Source organism: Ornithodoros turicata, chromosome 1 (assembly GCF_037126465.1).
Source record: "Ornithodoros turicata isolate Travis chromosome 1, ASM3712646v1, whole genome shotgun sequence".
In the NCBI taxonomy this organism is placed as follows: Eukaryota; Metazoa; Arthropoda; class Arachnida; order Ixodida; family Argasidae; genus Ornithodoros; species Ornithodoros turicata.
The window spans coordinates 16,620,751-16,635,174 of NC_088201.1; the positions used below are offsets into that span (position 1 = coordinate 16,620,751).

Sequence of the window (14,424 nt, forward strand, 5' to 3'; positions counted from 1 at the left end):
CAGTTCAAAAGTTTCAAATGTTATTTCAGCACGTATGTCCTTGTCATTCAGTGCTTTCACACGTCAAGCCTCCTGGAACAGCTGGTCGCACCAGTGCGACCTACGTTTCCATTTTTTTCTTTCTATTTCTATTTCTATTTTTCAACCGAGTGAGTGTACAATTTCAAACAAGCAGAGGAATCGCTGGGGGCACACACAGCACACACTTAGGAAGTCATAGAATGTCCTTAAGCCCAGTTGTAAACGACTGATGACCTAACAGTTTCGCGATGTCGAAACCTCCGGAGTGCACAGGAGACAGCCTCGCCTCTAAAACCCTTCGAGAGTGTCAACGTATTTTCGATACCTGAGAAGGATGTGTTCTGCTGCGTCCTATCGTAACTATCGTTCGTGTTGATAGCACGTGTTTAAAACTGTGTCTTCAAACTTGATTGATCGGAGCAGATAAACAAAGCGTCTTTGTGGAACAGGAAGACGAAAATATAATCGGAAACGCAACGGGTTATCGCTATAGTCATTGCACTCCAAACGTACCGCCGACTTTCCTTTAACTTGTTTGTGCCGCGCAGGTGAAGCACTCGTAGCATCACATCAGCTTGCACAGGTTGCCGAACGGGATGTCGTTGTTTACTCACATTAAATACTTTACACTGTAGGTAGTGAGCCACTGTGCGCCTCACAAAATAGAGAAATAATAACATTAGCCGGGAGTCAGTGCATGCCAACATGCTTATTAATGTTCTTTGCACACTTGCTTTGGGGAAAAGTTACATGATTTTTTTTTCTCTAAACATTTTATTGCGGAGGTGATCTCACACCGGTTGACTCTTCCTGAGGAGCTTATACTCGCGGAAAAGGTGGAAAAACGTCGTTTTCCCTATAGTCAAGCGCTTTGTAAGAGAAGCCGTCATGTGGGTTGAAGAATGTCAGCAGGAGATGGGCAACAACAGTAACTCCTAATTCATGTGAGACCCAAACTTCGGTGCAGTATGCCAACAACACTTATAGAAGGCTGTCTATTCTTCTTGGCGAGAGCAAACATTATGTCATTCGTTTGATCTTTTTACCACCTGGTAGTAACTTATTGATGACTCGATGAGTGGTCTTTCGATGGCATTTGCGTCACTTGACCACGGGGAAAACTGAACAATTCGTCAATAGTAAGCAGACGGCAAAGTTTGAGGTTGGGATTCGCGGATATCAGAAACACAGTCTTTTATGCGAAATATTCTGAAATTTCTCAAAAACATTTTTAACTTCTATTTAACTTTTATTTGGTATAGCGGTAGCGCTATTGCGTTACTTTTTGAAATTGTAGCGACGCTAGTATTGCGCTACCTTTTCGTGGAGTAAAGAGTAACGGTATTTCGTTACCTCATTCTGGTAGCGGGTACAACACTGCTCTTTTGTGCGCATTTCATAATCTCTTATGTATAGCAAATAGCCCAACGTCTTTTGTTAGTGGAGGAAATGACGGTTACCAGGTTTCTTGCGATGTCTTCCAGGCCAGAAGCTACAACATACGCCACCTATGCCGTTGTCACCTTGAGCACAACTACGCTTATATACATTATCCCTCATTCATCCGCCGAGCGTTGAAATGTTCGTGCATTGTCGCTGTAAACTATTTGACAAACACCTCTACGGGTTACGATCCGGCGGAACGCCTGCAGAAACTTGGTCGTGGACATATCCTCGCATATTTCAAGGTGCATGGCCCTTGTGACGGCACATGTAACGGTGACGATGTAGGCTTTCCCCAAGTTGTCCCTGGAGATTTTCTTCTCGGCCAAGACCCACAAGCCGGATTGCCCCTTGAGGTCCATCGTGTCTGAGTGGGGCACCTGGCAGGAGGTGGTCTCTCGGTACTTACAGCGCCATCTCTCTGGTGTCGACTTTCCTGACCCGTTCCTCGTTGGTGGTTCAAGTGAGGTCATCGAAGAGGTGCGGGCAGTGGAAAGTGGAGGGGTGAGACTTATATCCATTGACATAGAAGATCTTTATTATTCAATACCTCACGAGCCGCTCTTCATGGTTACCAGGGACTGTATTGAAGCGCATGGGAGCGGGAAATTCCAAAACAGCTGCGGCACAACCGTTGAAGGCTTCCTGTAGCTGCTGAAGTGCTATTTATCTTCCACGATCGTTACGAATGGTTCCGGCGATTATGTGCAAAGGAAGGGGATATGCATCGGTTCTTCAGTCGCGCCTGAGCTGAGTGACGTTTTTCTGGCTGAGGTTGACATTCAGTTGTTCGGTGTGTTGCCTACAACTGTGGGGGTTAAACGGGCTTTCAGGTATGTGGATGACTATATCTGTTGCTTTTGTCGCTGGATGCTTTGGGGGGTTGCACGTGATGACTTTGCTCCACAAGTGGCTGACGTGTTTCACCGCTTCGGTGCTGGCTTGAAGTTCACGAGTGAAGTTGCTGTAGAAGGGGTTCTCAGGTTTTTATGTCTTAGTTTGTGTGCCAATAAGGATCTCTTGTGTTGGTGGTTTTCCCCAAGGTCAAACGCTCAGGATTCAGGTCACTCTAAGGTTGTAAAAAGAGGTATTATTAGGTCATGTGTTAGCGCAGCTCTTAATAAGTCATGCTCGCACAAGGTTGCGGAAGCGTACACTCAGCAGTGTGACCGCATTCGTCAGAACGGGTACCCCGTGTCATTGCTCCAGAGTGTTTGTGACACATTATTGAGGGTGCGTAAGAATCAAGCTGATATTGGCCAGGGGGGTGAGACAAGGCGTAAGAAGTTCTTCGTCGTACCGTATGTCCGCTCTATGTCTCATAACCTAAAGAAGTTGGGGTACGTTTTGGTGTCAGTGTGCTGTTTTCTGCTCCCTTGAAGTTGAGCAAGTTGTCCGTGATTGCCAAGGCTCCTGCACGGGAGCCTTTGTGTGGTGTCAATCATGTTAAGCCGTTTGCATCATGTAAATTAGGTGTGGTGTACAGCATCCCCCTCTCGTGTGGTCTATTTTCTATAGTCCAGACGGGTTGGTGTGTCAACATTAGGCTTAGAGAGCATGCGGCATCTTTGGGTATTGCACCCTCGGGGCATCTGGCTCTGCACTGTAATAGATGTGAGTGCAGTCCGACTTTTCAAGATACCGTTGGTTGTGGCTGTTTCACCTAATGCCTTGACAAGGGAAATTGTAGAGGCCTATGCTATCAGGAAGATGGGTATTAAGTGTGTTAGTCAGCCTTCCGTGGCCTTATCGGGGAGGGGGGTCCTCTTCCTTGATAGCAGGGCATGAAAACCCCTTATCTCTGTGTGGGGTGACCCTGATTGAGGCTGTTGATTTCTGTAGGTGGCGTTCCGGGTGTGTGCTTGAGTGTTTGGTACTTTTGGGTCACATTAAACTGAGTTGTGAGTTGCGCGTGTTGCTCCCATCCTTTCTCATATTTCCGAGCTCGTCGTTTAAATGTTGGAGGCCCAGCGAAGTCGACTGCTATCATTTGAAAAGGATGTGACATGATTACACGTGTAGCGGGAATGGAGCATCCATCTGAACCATGTATCGCGAGTCGTTCTTCTTACAGGTAATGCAATTACCTATGACGTCTCTGGCGCGCCCAGGTGAGCCAAAACCTCTCTGATCTGTATACAAGGGTGTCTCTGACTTCCAAATGAAAGACCTGTTTATGAGCTGTCCGGATGAGAAGCTTGCTGTAATATGTGTGTGGAGGGATAATGACTATAGGGATAATGTATGAGGGATCAAATCTGCCATAAGAAAGACGTTCTCGCGAAATGTCGTCGACCTCGTTGAAATGCAGACGCTGCTCACTGAGGTGGGGGGCCATTCCCAACTCCTGTACCATCACGTACGTGTATGCTGAAGATTTCGAACCTGTTCCTTTAACCCCCGCGGACATCATCAATGGTAGACATCTAACTGTCTGCAGTGAGAATATATCTGGTGACTGTCTCCGCCTATGGTATAATTCGACGTCCGATTTCCTTGCTAAATTCGCAGCGCGAGCTCGTTTCATACTTCATGCCACACATTCTAGAGGAGGCAGGCACCTTTGCAACTTATATCTGCGGTTTGAGGAACTTACTTTTTATCTTTCAGCAACATACACAGCAGCCCATTTCCCTTCCCACATGTGTTCTAACACAGTTTTTAATGGTAGACAACGTGTCTAGAATGAGGACGTGTATCAGAATTCAGAATCTCTGTGCTCGAAATATTATAAGAACTTGAAAGTGCCGGAAGTACGGGCACGTATAAAAAACACAGAGACAAAGAAAGATAGAGTGCTTGTCCTTGTCCCTATGTTTCTTCTACGTGCCTGTACTTCCTACACTCCCAAGTTCTTCTAATGGAATACCAACAAGCCGAACGCTTCCCCCCGCTAGAAATAATAGATAAGAAACTTGCAATCTTAGAACGAAAAGTACAAGCGTTCTTCCGCATCCCTTGTCTCACGTGTATAACCTATGCCTTTGTGCTTCTACATCATGGGCGATAACTTAATATCACATAGCTCTATCAGTGCTCCCAGTCTTATGTAGAGCATAACTGAGCTTGAATTCATTCGGAAGTGTACCAACACGGCTGTGTTGCGTTATCAGCCTTCTAAAGTGCTGTCTTTTTCTCAGGCGAATGGTATGATGATACCTGGACTCGTCCACAGTGATACCTCCAACTTCATCTAATCAAATCTAACAAAGGCTCCAAATTTGGTCTTGTACTCTACGACAGCGTGAGGAAATATCACTCTGCACCGGTTCACTCAGTTCCCTGCCTTTCCGCGCCTGCACACACTTGTCGACTGCAACGACCACTCCTGGACATGTTTATGGTAAAGTACGCTTGTTTTCCTGGTATCGGAACTTCGTGCCTTCTTCCAAGAATAGTGCCGAACATATGTCACGAAAAATGGTCTATCTCTTCTACCTTACGAATGTCGACACAGTTCCTCCTGAAGTCTGCCCATGACGCATACTAACCCCCTCTCCCCCACTCCTTCCTGCTGTCCTCTCTCCATCTGTCCACATCTATATGCCGCTCATAGCCACAGTTGCTTCGCGGCGCTAACACGAAATAAACAAAAGATTATGTTCTTGAAAATATTGGTCTGACACTGTGCGGTTATGTTAGAACCTGCATGAAAATGATTCTTCTTTGTCTTCTGAGGTACATGCATCTTACAACACACTTGCCTCTAATCTCCAGCTCGTGGCGGAGCTTTACCCTTGGTGGTGTCGCGTACGATCGTGCATACCAAAATCGACCCCGAGGGGAGACCAGCAGGCAGCCGAGGCAGTGCAATGCGCTAGCATTGCAGGCAGACGACGCCCAAGTACCCCTCCCTATTTGTTACGCTGAGTGGCGCATGGGTCTGCACGGCCTCCCCTCGGAAACGATTTTGGTACAACACGATCGTTACGCCACGAGCTGGAGATTACAGACAGACATGTCGAAGGCAGTACGTTGATAAATGTACAAGAATAATGACTATGTCAAATGATACGTGATAGCCGCTATCCACACATCGTATTAATTATTTGACGACCCCCCGACACGAATAGTTATCTTCGAAAGACGGTGTGACAACGCTGTCGAGAGAATGCTTCTGCGATATTCCGCAGGAGATTCTCGAACCGCTCTTGCAATAGCGCATTTTATAAATTCCATACGGTCTGCCTTTCTATGGAGGGAGCTTTATGACGTCCAGATGCAACGCTGCTCCAATATACAACCGTATAGAAGTCACAATATCTCGGTTTCCAACTTTCCGTATTGTTTCTTATGGCACTTTCTTCTTCTGTCTTGCCTGTTTTTAGTTAGTTAGTGTTTGCTCGTCCCGTGCCTCAAAATTTTGTTGCTTTGCCGTTACTTCCCCAGTGCCTGCTGGAGCCTTCTAAGAATCATGCTGCCAAGACACATTTTTTCTATCACGCTTCGAATACTTCGGGAATAATAACTGATTCTTGCCTATTGCAAAAGAAAATACAAACGTCGTAGACAAACAACAGAGCTGAATAGGAAGGGAACTCTGAGGAGAAGTGGCCAAGTGGGCTTCAAGATTGAAGTCGGTGGAAACATTTCAGCTGCCATTCGTGATTCGTATTTCTGGTGGGCCAAGACGGAGTCGGAGAATTGCTGTTGCGGCAACAGCTCGCATTTTTCATACTTCAGGATGGCCCTTTGTTTAGCACGAACAACTGTCGCAACGAAATCGGGACAGTAGCAATATTTCATAATTTGTCGAGCTTCCCTGTGGTCCTCAAAATCTCTAGAGGTAGCTGGACCGTGAAGTGCGCAGGTTTTTTCATACATAGCGCTATGTATTTCTATGAAAAATGAAGCACATGCGTTTTAGGCTGGTGCTTTTTTGGTCTTGGAAGGTCTGGCACGGGATGTTTCAATGCATTTCAGATATTTTGGTTGGTATAGTGACCGCGTGGTTTGGGATAACATCGTCATGTGTTCGGCATTGAAACGTTCCTGCTGTCGCAAGCTAATGTACGTCGTCTGGCACCCATTTGAACAAATAATTTCTACAACATAGAAGAAATTGATTAGTTGTTGTACATGTTATATGCGGAAGGTAGTTGACGCAGGCAATAAATTCAACCGCTCCATTTCATACTTTCAGACGTTTCATACGTTCACACATCCCAGTAAGCTGTGAACATTTTTATTCGAGAAATATTTTTTTTAATATTAAAATAATTTGACCCCATATTTATATGGTAAACTGCACTAATATGTGATTATTACCGAGGACATCTCCAACGTTTCCGTCATCTCGCGACCTATGGCGCTTAAGCGACATCACAGTGCATGTTCAGGAACCTATAACTCTACTTCACCCGTCTTCTTCTCCTCGTGAAAAGATCGCATCGCAGAACGAGAAGACGCCGTGACGCATGCTACTCCCCTCACGTGACCAGTGACGTACTGCGGCACAGCTCAAACATGTATAAACGTCGCGTGAGCTGCGAAGAAAAACAAAGAAGCAAGGCACGGAGCCCCCGATACGTCACGCGAGATTCATGTCGGCCGTCTGCGACTGCTTTCTCCCACTGTTTTTTTTTTTTTTTGTAAATTCGATTGCACAGCTATAACGCACCGAGGAGCGAAAATATTTTTGCATGGTGGCTCCTGGTGGACAGCCTGACAGATGAGGCAGGATTTCGAGTGACGTTAAATATCACCTCATTGCTCCTTTAAAGCGTCTGAGGAAAAACACCTAGACAGTACAGCCCGCGCCCGGATTCTTTTCTCTCCACAACTGTAAAGGACGGACCTACAGGCTGTCGTCGCCGGTATACACCCTGTAAAACTATATCGCTTAATATCGTTCATGTTAGGATGAGGCCCCAACCACATAGTCGAACTCCAACTTTCGTCCGATATCATCCTTTGGGATGTAACCGTCCGCATTCATCCGCATAATCGCGGGGAGAGAGAGATTGTACCAGCCGAATCTCGCCCAAACTATTGGTCTTATAAGGTGATATGAGAAATGAAACTGTTACGGCAATTTTTACGTGCATTGCGTAATAACGAATGAATAAATCGACTTAACAATATCACATTGATAGAACCGTTAAATTGGGAACAACAAGAAAAAAAAAAATGTCTGCAGGTACGACACTCCAAAAAGGACACCACGTAATCGTAGTTGCATCGCGATTGAAGCTCTTTCTGCATACACTCAGGAAGAACTGCTGTAGAATATTTTTACACATAATAATTGAATGCGGGCATGGCACGCAAGACATTTTTCTGTGTGTCTTCTTTTGTTTGTGTCCCCCAAAATTTTGAGTTAGTTCGAGATAATTATGTAGAGGCTGATTGCTCGATAAGCTACTGCCTTCGGTCTTGCTGCGACCTGCATTAGCAAACCTCATATGCAGTCAATGCACATACAGAGAAAGAAGGTAATACAATGAGAAAGACATGTCAATGATTTGCGTCGCATTTCATTTCACCTGCGCTCTGTGAATAGTCGTTTTGAGGCTCCATCCTCCCTCCCTTCCATCCATGCATGCAAAACACCCGCATGGAACAGTAGTAACGGAGATAAGAAATGTCGTACCAGATACTGACCCTACAGTAAACAGGGTTTGTTGTAAATGTGACACAGAGCATTATTTACAGCTGGACTGGCAAGTGAAAGGCAATTGTTCGAACTTATTCTTTTTTTTTTTTTTTTCCTTTCGCTGGAGGTGCGTATGCCATTGTGAATTTACACAAGTGTTAGTCTCAGGTGACTTTCCCGCATTGCTCTCGAGTCGTAGGGGAAGCACACACTGCGATTATGATCCCGGCAGAACAAAATCAGAGGGACTTCACTTTGCCAGAGGTTTGCTTGCAAATGAAAGTTAAAATAGGGTAAACACTCAATGCCTCTGGCTTTACAAAACACGAGTGCCTTCCGACAAAGTGAAAATGTTTTTGTGTAGGATGATTCTGAGGGTACTAAATGTGATTAGTTATTCTATATACTGCCTATACACCTGGTAAGGAATTCAAACGGCTCATGGAACCGGAATTTTAGTGAGAGATTAGCCTGCACGCGGCTTTTAGGTCCATAATTACTACAAGAAGCCAAACTCTCGACAACTTGTGAATACCTCCCGGAGAAAGGTCGCTGCAGCCTAAAATGTATGTAGTGTTTGTCCATATTGTTGGGGTTCAGTAAGTCTTATAGTCACGTTCAAAATTTTAAATCCTATTTGCTCTTGCTCATCCCCTATACTTTAGCATTTCCTCAAATTTATTACGAGTTCAATAAAAGATAAAGAGAACGAACAGCAGAAAACAGCGAATGCAGCAATATTCCAATATGATATATTATTTTCTTCAATACATGTACGTGACTGGTACGGAATGCAGCGCAGGTGGCTCGTAGGAGATATACTGCTTTTGCTACCAGTGCTTCATATTTATCTAGTACGACGTCACTGATGATGCATATGGTGACGGCGTGGTTGTCAACTGACGTAAGCTCTTTCTTTATATATTTCAATTGGTTTCGGTGCTTAGCTCAAAGTTTAGTGCAACGTAGTACAATTATCGTTGTAGTTTAGCCTTCATTGTACGTTACAAGGAACAAAATACAACAATAAAAAAGGACAGCATTTCCAAGGCACTGCAATGGACACCTATTTGTATTTCGATGTAGCGTGCATGCTCCGGATAAATACTACGTGGCAAGTACGGCAAATCAATATCAATGGATCACGTCCCTATAGCCGTGTTCCTTCCAGAATTAATGAAAATAATTCTGTTCGCCGTCGTCTCTCGGGGTATGTGGGTGTGTTGTGTGCGTGTGTTTTCAACCTTGATATAGTGCATGAGAAAAACGCATTACCGCGTTGCTCTGTAATGCACGGTATAACCGGGCCTCACGTCCTAGTTATGTCCCACGGGATGAAAGTGCGAACTCCATCGCACAATTCATTAGTTGCGTAGCCACCGCTTATCTTATCTCTCTTTTCTTTTTTCGTAAAGCACAGCAGCGCAAGCAATGCGGCCCGACCGCTCCTGTTGCTTTTATTGAAGTTTTCGTCTTGTGAACCGTACACACGAGAACACAAAAACGCAATAACCACTTTCCCTTGGTTTCTTTATTCCTCTTCATTCGGTTGTGCGTATTCTTCCAACGGAGAAACGACAGCAATCGACTCGGAGCCTCACCGTCCTTTGTTCTACAAAGAAGCAATACGGGACACAGGCGAACCCATTTCCGCTCCCTGTGGAACACGGAGCTATCGCGAGCCCCCACGAATGCGAGCTCATCAAGCACGCTTCTAGATTGGTAACAGGATGGCACGGCGAAATAACGAAGATCATTATAATGCATCGTGCAGTCCCGGCGGATGCTCTCGCCCAAATCTTGGGCGTCGCCGTCTCTCGGCTCCACTTGCCCTCATAGACGGCGCTCTTGCATTTTTCATTAGAAGACCCACACAATACTGTTCCACTCGCTGACAGGAGCTGTGGACAGCAGATTGAAGGGCCTGTTCGCGTCAGCTGCTGCTAATAGGCGTGACCGGAAAGACGCCGTATGACGGCCTCTGAAGTAAAGACGGCTATACTCGAGCCGATTACGCAACGGAGCGTCTCTATAAAACAAACTGCAGACACTGCCCTGCAAAGCTTAAGTATTGGATAAGGGGCTAGCATGGTAATGGTGCACACTGAGCGTGCTATAATAGTGATACGCATGCTTGTGGCATTGTTGGATGAGGTGCTTTTCGTTTGCTGTAGCCATGGTAGACATCCTTCCGTGACGCTCTCTGACGAAGTTTATTGATGTTTTTTTTTTTATTCCGTGTTAGCGTCGCAACTACTTCATTAATGTGATTGATTAGGTACATCACAGTTTAGTCTCGAACGAAGTGGTAAACGAAAATCTTGCATCACTGGTCCAACATATTGCTTCTGTTACTTAGACAGCAATAACGGGCAGCTTCTGCTGAGCTGTGTCGTGCATGCCATTTTAGACGATAAATATTGTGATGATTTTATCCCCAGCTGCCTGCTTCAAAAACATTGCAGTGTAACCAGGGGCATGGCCGAGTGGGCTAAGGCGTCCGCTCGTTGGTGGTAACCAAGGTCGTGCTGTAGACTGGGAGGTGGCGGGTTCCAATCCTACCGCCGGCTGTGCTGTCTGAGGTTTTCCCTGGGTTTTCCGAAGACTTTCCAGACGAATGTCGGCACAGTTCCCCCCGAAGTCGGCCCAGGGCGCATACTAATCCCCCTGTCCCCCACTCCTTCCTGCTGTCCTCTCTCCATCCGTCCACATCTGTACGCCGCTCATAGCCACTGTTGCTTCGCTGCGCTAACACCCAATCAAAAAAAAAAAATAAAAAATTGCAGTGTAGATATCAGTAGGTGAGCCATCCTACATGCAAGAAATGTTCATACAATAGTGTACTACTTAGAAACATACAACTAGAACTAGTAAGATACATGATACTCGATCATGGTGCTTTCCCCTGCTATTGTGGCGATGTGACTTTATTTTCAGGCAGCATAATAATAAACAAAAAATATGAATTAGCTTTCAACGGAGTACGGATTTATTCCTAATAAGATATGAAGATTTTTAGCCGAATTTAAATCAGGGAAATAAACAATGGTACTGTGCGCGAAAAAAAAAAAGTTCACCGTCGTGTCTATTTTCCAAGGAATGTCGAAGTGGTTTAACTCCGAATAATCCGGCCGCAGTCGTCAATTATTATCACTATAGTTCTTCTCGTTGGACACGGAAGTAGCAATTTGGAGTTTTGTCCGGAAGGACCATTTCCATTTTGATCATATCTTGCTTTGCATAACGTGAGTCGTCAATCAAGGGTCCAACTAGGCGCCCATCAAGAGTTTGATTAAAAATGAGCAACAGACAAGATCCTCCATGTATACCGTGTACTTAATTAGGTGCTTGACTGGCTCTGCCTTAAGATTAGCAAGCTTCTTTCACATCTCATTAATGCGATGCTTCTCTCGCGCAACTGCGCATTCATTTTTCTCTCTGCGCACGCACCACGTAAGGGTCATTGTTGAGCTAGGTAGTTTCGCCGTTGTTTCGCATCGATCCAGATATGCCGCTGGCTCTTAGTCTGTCCCAGAAGGATTTGACATTCCCCAATGTTAGAATATATATGCAGTCAACCCTCGATTTATGAACCTTCGATTTATGAATTCCCTCGTTTTATGAACACGAGCACGGGGAACCAAACTTTTTCCATTCATTTTTCCCTCGTTTTATGAACCTCGATATTCGAATAATGAACGGAATTTCTGGGAACCAACTAGAAGTTGACCAGCGTTTTTGCCCTCAATTTATGAACGGATCGTTCCGAGGTCAACAGAAACCTTCAAAGGGATTATTCCGTGGTCTTATGAATGACGCCTGAACGGACAAAACGTTTTCCAGGTATTGCACCCTCTGTTCTTAACCCCTCGAAATTCGAACAACGAACGGGTTTTCCGGGGTCGCACAAGGTGCGACCAAGTGTTCCTGACCTCAGTTGATGAATAAGGTGGTAGCTGTCACCCGGAGACTAATAAACGGAGGTTAAAAATCCCGGAGGAAATCCGAGAGCAGTCCAGTGCGAATGTGGTGACATCTCTTCTTTCCAAGATTGACACAGCGGAAGGCATGGTCCAAAGCAAAATTAAACAATTTAGTATTGCATAATAAACAGAGTGTGAATGCGCTAACGTCTGTTCTTTGTGAGACTGATACAGCAGAAGGCATGGTCAAAGCAAAATTACACAATATATGGCATTATAAACACAATCCCAACTCGGAAATACTGTTCAATTTGCTCGATAGTACTCAGTTAACGGAATTTTCGATTTATGAATCCCTCGATTTATGAACGCTTTTTCGGGGAACCGAGGGTGTTCATAAATCGAGGGTTGACTGTATATACGATATAAACAATAAAGAGAAGATATATAGGGGTACAAAGTATTTGTAACGGCATTCTCGTATCTTCAATAATCGTAACACATTGATGATGTCCCTCCGCAGACAAAAATCACTCGTTTATTCGAACTGATTGTATCTTCTACATGCAGCATATCACGCAAAACGTGATTATTGGGAACGCCGCCCCACTCCCAGTTCTCTACGAGGTCGATATTTCTTTTTTCCTTAATCGCTGATTTTGAATGAAAAATAAATCCCATTAATTACAAATGTAACTGACTTTTTTTTCTCTTACTGGAAAGGAGCTTGGTAGTGTGAAATGACACAGCATTCAAACTTCAGGCATCAGCAGCCTTGCTAAAGTCTGAAATTTGAATGCAATATTATTTCTTCCTCTATATTTAGCCGTGTGGTCTGGTCAGAACCGATGGAATTTTTTTTTTTTCGAACTATTTCGTAGGGTTGATGGACAGAAAATGGCGGACCCATAAGAAACAAATCTGACACATTGTGCACAAGGGCAGATCCCGGATTTTTCTGAGCGTTGGACAGCATGCTACATACACTACCTAGGGCCAATTGAAGGAAGCACTATGTGACGACAGAAATTGAGGAGGGGGTCAGGACATCCGGACCCCTTCCCCCCTCTAGATCCACGCCTGAACGTGCATCTCCTTTGCTACATTACATGGAGCCGCTTCATGGACAAGATCGTTGCACCATGGCTCATTCTGGGATTATTTTCATTCATGAGACTAAATCGACTAGCAATATGATCATTATTATTATTCGTCTTATTTTGTTGGATATTTAGAGCTTCAAGACTCCCAGCTTACATCAAGTTACTAAGCAGAGTGTTCATGCAGACGTCGCAGTTAACCAGCTGTTTATAACGACTCTGGCCAAGGCCCTACGTATTAACAATGGATAATTGGGCGAATTGATGGTGAATAATCGAACAACCGAAGAGTACATACAGGAGACAGACAGACAGAAAAGTGTTGTCTCATCCGCGTCTTCTGTACGCACTCGTCAGTTGTTGAAGATCCTCCGCTATTCTCAATTACCTTGGTTGGTCTACCTTGGTTCATAGATCCAAGCTCCTACGATATGTAGTTCTTAGTTCTTGTGTGGGCATCAACGACATACAGCGAAAGCATTACCCAAGCACACGCCTGGTATCCATGAACATAGCGTGGCCTCTAGGGATCACACATTCATGAGGTGGGTTTTATGACGCACCGTGCGGTTGTAAACGCAAACTGTACTTCCCGCTGGTGCTTTCCGTTACAAGAAAAGCAGCAAACCACCTCAGGACACGCAGGAGATAACGACCGATCCACCTACTTGGCTTTAACAATTCGTGCGACAGACGTCGTACAGACGACGGCGGCCAGATAGTGAAGCACGCCAGTAGTACTGTGTCTGGCCGTAGGAGGCCGCATGAGAAACTCAGACTTTGCCACCAGGGCAGCGACACCGTCGTTCGCGTATTTTTCCCCGCGCGGCGCGTGTGCGGAGGGTTGTCCGCGCGCTTATCGGCGGGGGGAGGGCTGCGTGCGTGCTTACCATTTTATTTTTCAGCCTGGGCCGACTTCTTTCGTCATTTCTCAATCTGTGCCGATTTGATTCGCAAATTTTTTCCGATACAACAGGTGTGCGGTGGGCGGTTTACATGCAAAGGATAGCCATACACAAAAAAAATAATCACGCAAGTTTTCAATTAAGCAGAAAGAGTAGCACATTCTAATAAAAGAAGATATTTTTAATCAATACGATTACAATCAAAATTGTTTTATTATAAAAAGTCTAACATTATTATACGTGAGCACCCTAGCGGAGTTCTAATTACAAAGTTCTGACAGATGTACGTAACTTCATGCACAACAGCTAATATTCCATTATGACACATTTAATCAAAGAAGATATTTTTAATCAAGATGATTACAATCAAAATTAAAAGTTTTATTATAAAAAGTCTAACATTATTATACGTGACCATCATAGTGGAGCTTTAATTA

The 14,424-nt window shown here is 44.7% G+C and overlaps 1 long non-coding RNA gene across 2 annotated transcripts in view; it reads left to right on the top strand.

Annotated features, from left to right (window-relative positions):
• The first annotated feature begins 3,347 nt into the window (after window positions 1-3,347).
• LOC135397265 (uncharacterized) overlaps window positions 3,348-14,424 on the top strand; it is a 44,098-nt gene continuing 33,021 nt past the window's right edge. The window contains exons 1-2 of one of the 2 annotated variants that reach the window (XR_010423622.1): window positions 3,348-3,575; window positions 4,605-4,807. This is a non-coding gene — a long non-coding RNA (uncharacterized LOC135397265). Of the gene's footprint in view, window positions 3,576-3,889; window positions 3,938-4,604; window positions 4,808-14,424 lie in introns of those variants that run through there. The other variant, XR_010423623.1, reaches the window with a different exon arrangement.